The sequence below is a fragment of the Protomyctophum parallelum genome (genome assembly GCF_964188405.1).
Source record: "Protomyctophum parallelum genome assembly, chromosome: 8".
Classification (NCBI taxonomy): domain Eukaryota; kingdom Metazoa; phylum Chordata; class Actinopteri; order Myctophiformes; family Myctophidae; genus Protomyctophum; species Protomyctophum parallelum.
The window spans coordinates 46,899,655-46,905,654 of record NC_139703.1 but is presented as its reverse complement, the minus strand read 5'-3'; positions in this window follow the sequence as shown (position 1 = coordinate 46,905,654).

Sequence of the window (6,000 nt, the reverse complement as noted above, 5' to 3'; positions counted from 1 at the left end):
AATACTCTTTTCACCTCTAGTCGATTATTTATTCACCATTTGAGCCACTGACCACCATTGTGAGAGTCTATGAATGTAAAATGGTGGTCCGTGGCTCAAACATGTTAAAACTTATGGAGTTACTTGTTATAATGTTTATATATGTTACTACTACTCTGTACTAGCGTGTTCTAGTAGCCGAGTGGTTACTGTCGGCCGTTTGTGAATACCGGGGGCTGCGTTCTCCTCCCTGTTGAGGACTGAGAATGTTTCTTTCTTAACAAACAAAATTGTTTTTGCATCTAGTCGAGGTCCATTAATGTCTATAGGCAGGGCTGCACATAAGTGGTGCGCCACCGCGCATGCGTCGTCAAAATTCAAAATGCGCTGTCAATCAAGCGCCGGGAAGCGCTTCTGCGTACCAACAGCCGGGGCCGCCCAGAATGATGATTATGGCCAGAATACTAGTAAATTCTGTGGCGAGAGCATTTTCCACCGACTGCCACTCAAAGTGGCTACTGGCCAATCACAGCGCGTCCTTACTCAAAAGGGGGAGGATTCCATGCTGCTTTCTGCTGGGAGCCTGGGAGGAGGCGGAGGGCGGTTGACAGGAAAACCTGACACAAATAGTTTCGTCTTCTCCGTTTCAGATAGCAAACTACTGTAGTCTCTGGTGTAAAAGGGCATGCTTTGGATGCTTTGCACTCTTCCCATTTGCCGCTGTGCTTGTGTTTGTTTTCCGGCTGCTGGAGCAGCATGGTTGCTCGTGTGCGATGCCGTCTCAGAACCCGAATCCGAGGCATATTAGCGTCTCTCACAGCCTAGGCACCGGCCACCGACTTTTTACGGGTACTAAGGTTTTAGTTCCGACATAGTGGAGTGGGAAGAGTTTAAAGCATTGCGGATTGGCACTGCTGCTGCCCAACATGAACACCGTGTCTCGACATACTGTCCCTTATTATCGTAAAGTCGGGTAGTGTACACTGTTTATTTTTGCACAGAGGAGCCATGTGTGTCTGACTATCTGACTATACGTACGTCGCCTCAGCTAAAAACAAAAGGGAACTAGGGAAGCCTAATGTATGCTTCGCCGTACGATGTGTCGCATGTTAAATAAATAGCTGATCTGCAAGCTCACAACGTGTCGCAACAAGTTGTGAGCTAGTAGATCGGTTATTCAAATACAAAATAATAAAAAATCTAAATATTGCTTTGATGCTCATATTATCCTTAGGAAGTATTAAGTTGTTTTTATTATAATATGCATTCCATAGGGCTGGACCACACATGCACCTAGATTTTAGCAAATTTAGATTTTTTTAATAATGGGATGAATCTACAACAAGAGCCATTCTATACCCTCCATTGACTCCCCACTTATCCAATAAATATTGTTTTGCTATAAGTTATTCATCCCTCTTTTATCCATCCGGCGAGACGGGTCGCCGCATTTTAGGAGCACCAAGAAACTCCTCCAGGTGCTCCTCTGAGTACTAGACCAAAAAAGTTGTGTGCAGCCCTGTCTATAGGCCTAAATGTAAACTGGTGGTCCGTGGCTCAAATACTGAATGAATAATGGACCTCGACTATAGATACAAAAATAATTTGTTTGTTTGGTAAGAAAGAAACATTCTCAGTCCTCGACGGGGAGGAGAACCCGGGCCCGATAATCACAAACGGCAGACAATAACCACTCTACTACTGGAATACAATTTTAAATAGTAGTACTAACATATATATAAACATAACAAGTAACTTCATAAGTGATAACATGTTTGAACAAAAACAACAACAACGTTAAGTATTAAATAACATTTCATTGTGTACCTGCTGCCTGCAGACGACGCGCTGACGTGACGCGGCACTTCTCAAACAAACACTGACCAAACCCGCCTCAATGCGTCTGCGCCGTATTTGAGGGGGGCGACACTTCCTTCCGGTGTGAGCAGGGGCGGAGCTACCGGGGGGGTAGGGGGGGGTGGTCACACACCGGCCCGGACCTCCTGAGGGCCCGGGCTGTCAGATGATCGATTGACGATTTTTTACACAGTCACTCACGACTGATAAAACCAGCGGGACCCCGCGAATCCCGCAAATAACCAGATACAGAGCTTATATAGCCTATAATAGCCTACACTTTAGCAAAATATCATGTCTGATGAGAATGTACTGCGCTGGACTGTACAAGCACCGTGGAGTCTGTCTCACACTCTCTCCAACAGACAAAAGTGGCAGCACCTGTCACTCATTAGTAGGCTAATCACTCTGTGAGGAGTGCATGCCTTTCATCCGACGGAGCATTGGTCCGAACGACAACCTACCTCCTCCCTCACCCTAACCCTAACCTCCCCCGGGGCAGTTGGGAGTCAGGTTCGGTGAGGCCAACACGGACTTTACTTGTTCTTATCAGGTTGTCATGCCCATTTAGTGGCATTTATATCTCTGGGACCCCCAGCAGCCGACAGGTAGGTACTGCAGGGGGTCCCCAGACCCCAGCAACCGACAGGTAGGTACTGCAGGGGGTCCCCAGACCCCAGCAGCCGACAGGTAGGTACTGCAGGGGGTCCCCAGACCCCAGCAACCGACAGGTAGGTACTGCAGGGGCTCCCTGGACCCCCCAGTCTGAGACCCACTTAGCTCTGGTCCATAGCTCTAATGCGTTGCATTTAGACATTAGAGCTACGAACCAGAGCTAAGACTCACTGTGCTATTGTAGGCTATAGGCCTATTGTTATTATAGGTCAGTCCGTAAACACTGAAGTTGATACTTTGCATGAAAGTAAGGATAGCACTCAATGAATTGATTCACAATACACTTTTAATTATATTACATGAAGCAGACAGCCCTGTGATTAAACCTTTAGCATTACACTGCAACCACACTGTGGTTAATAATACGTTTTTATTCACAATGGAATGTTATTGTACAGAAGCTTAAATTAGGTATGGTATTTTTGATTGTTTTTTTTTTAATGTCCGTGCTCTGTCCCGTGAATAAGTAAAAGTAAAGTAGTCAATAGTTTTTCCAATCTGGTTCCTTTCTTTTGCTTTTATGTGTTATTTCTATGTGTTTTGTTTTCTTTATTTCATTCATGATGTTAACATGTTCTATTGTGATTTTTTGTCTAAAATAAAAAACATTTGATAACAAAAAAATAGTTTTTCCAATCTGCGCAAATCTGTATGTAGATGAATGTCAGAGCAACTGGAAATGTATTAACCACAAAACTTGGTGTTGCATTGTAGCAGCCATTTACCAACAGTAACACAGCTACACTGTCAAATAAATTGAGTTTGTTTCCAAGTAAATCCAGGTTGAAGCACTGAAGTCAGATCTCCGTCTCTTCAGGACCTTGGATGCAACATTGACCAAGTCTGTAGGTCCTCCGAAGAATGTCTATGATGATGAACAAAGGATCATTTTCACAGCATGCAAAGTGTCTGCCTCCCCCTGTTCTGATTTCTGAGGCTCTTCGCTGCAACAATGTGGCGAGTGTCCTTCAGCTGTCTGTGCTCTGAGAGTGACAGCATGGATGGTTGATACCCACAGAATGCCATGTCTGCCAACCTCTGCCACAGACAACCTGATCATACACACTGATAAGTGACTGCAGAACTGTGATGTGAATTCCTCATCTGTAAGACACTATAATGATGTTGGCCTCAAAGCATAAGATCATAGCCACCGCACAGTCGAGATAATGGCTAACAATGACACTCTTTTGGGAAGTGGTACAGTAAAGTGTGCCGGTGCACAGTAACTTCTTTGATTCTGTGGAGCAAAGATCCTTTAGATTGTATTCATAATGTAATTCTTTAGTGATGGTCTACTGTCCATTAATGAGCATCGTTTCAAGCCAGTTTCTGAATCATCTGTGAGTAGTGAGTTGCAGAAGTGGCTGATCTGGAAGTGATGTGGATCTATCATTTTATGGTTGATGACTCATTACATTTTAAATGGCTACTTTGGGGACGGGAGAGCTGGTCCTATAATTTAGCATGATCTATTCACAAATGGTGTCAAACTCCCACCCCTGTCATCTGCTTCTCGTGCTTATCTGATCTCAGATCAGATAAGCTCAGAACAGAGCACCGGATGGGGGAGTAGGGGACAATAGATTCCTGTAATACCCAGACACCAAGTAATGCGCCTGGGTGCCTGCCATGGCGTTCAAACTCAGAGGCATGTGAACTCTTTCCTGAGCTGTCCTCAAATGGACCCATGCTCGGTTGAGAGGGAGAGTATAATTTTCCCCATGGTGAAACAATAATTTGTACAATTCATATGATTTTTAACCATCGTGAAAGACTGAATGCAGTGTACTATAGCCGTGTATAGCACCTGTTGTGACTCACCAAGCTCCTCTCTCCTCCTTTCCCTCTCCATCTGTATGCATTCCCTTCCCATCAGTGTGTTGCTAATGTGACTGCTGACCCTAATCTCCAGTACATGGGCCTGTTATAGCACCACCAGGAGGCCAATTTTTGCAAAACACAGTTTTGGACAGTACGCAAATCAGTACACATACACACTACACAGTATCTCTCTATAGTCAGTAAACGAAACATGCAGGTCTCTCAGATTGGCTTAGATTGACTTCCAGCCCACAATAACCTGTACCTGAACTGGCTATTATTTGTTGTTGTTAGGACTGAACCTCGTTAATCCCATGAAGAGTAAGTGCTGGCTCTAAATAATGCTTTTACTGTACCTTCACCCACATACCCCCTTTCTTTCTCTCGCCCCCCTCTTTATCTGTCACTTTGTATACCCTAACCTAGATCACATGAGTCAGTCTCATGCTGGCGGGTTAAGGGTCTGTTCTCTGCTGCAGTTTAAGTTTTCTTTTATGAAGTGTACGACCCCGGAGGGCCTGACTAACACATGCAAGACCGACCTACCCTCTGAGGCACTGCAGCCACACTCAGACTTCCACCATCACCCACGTAACTTGATTCATGAAAGGATGGAATTCATATCTGGCCGAGTCTGCTGTGTTAGAAAAAAAGAACTGGATGAGAACAAGCTCTATCCGGCTGCACTAGGGCAGTAGGGCTGGGTGAAGTTGGATAGCGGGCTTTTGGTCTGTCAATCAGCTCAGTGTAGTATATTGCATGACCCGGAACCCCATGGCTGGATTTGAGATTCTGGGACGTGGGGGGGTTGTTGGGGTAAGGGTTAGCATATATTCATATAACTTAAGAGACAGGAAGCACAGAGAGTGTGAGTGACACACTCACAATGTGTTTTCTCTAGGAGCCAGGAAGAAAAATCAGAAAACCACTCATGTTTCTGTATCCTTCCTGATGTCCACAGTGGTAAAAACGAGAAAACCACTTGAATTCTCCTCGTGATCTCGTATGTATAACACATTATAGACATGTGCTGCATAGCATAGCAACTAGCAAGTGTTACCCACAACTCTTGTATGGGGGTCCCTAGCAAAAGACATGTTCAGATGGAGGTCTGCCGCCAATTTGACTTGACTTGACATGATCTTTTAAACTGCTGTTCTACAAAAAGCATGATTGCAGTATGCTCTCATAGAAATGTGCGTAAATGTCTTTAACAGGTACATCTTTATTCCAAAGATCCAGAGGGTTCTGGATAAGAACATGGACACATCCAGTATCAAGCCAATCACAATGAACGGAGGGGAGGGGGGTGGACATTCCATTCTTATAAAATATAGAGCTTTAATTTATTAGTCGGCAACAACAATGGAAAGGAAGAAAGAAAACGTAATTTACACATCATAACAATAACATCACCTCTGTGCATTTTCTTTTTCGTTTCTTTTTCTTTTCTTTTTTCAGAAATTCTTCTTAAGTGATAATGCAAAACGAAAATACCGGTACAAAACAAATAAAAACACATAAAAACTAAAGACACATCTTGAAAATAACAACAAATTGTACAGCCATTCTGATGTCCTTTTTTTGTTTGTTTTTGTTTTTTTTAACTGCAACACCTCTGGTTTTGGTTGGAAGAGAAACTCAGACTGGTTCTGGGAATGAACA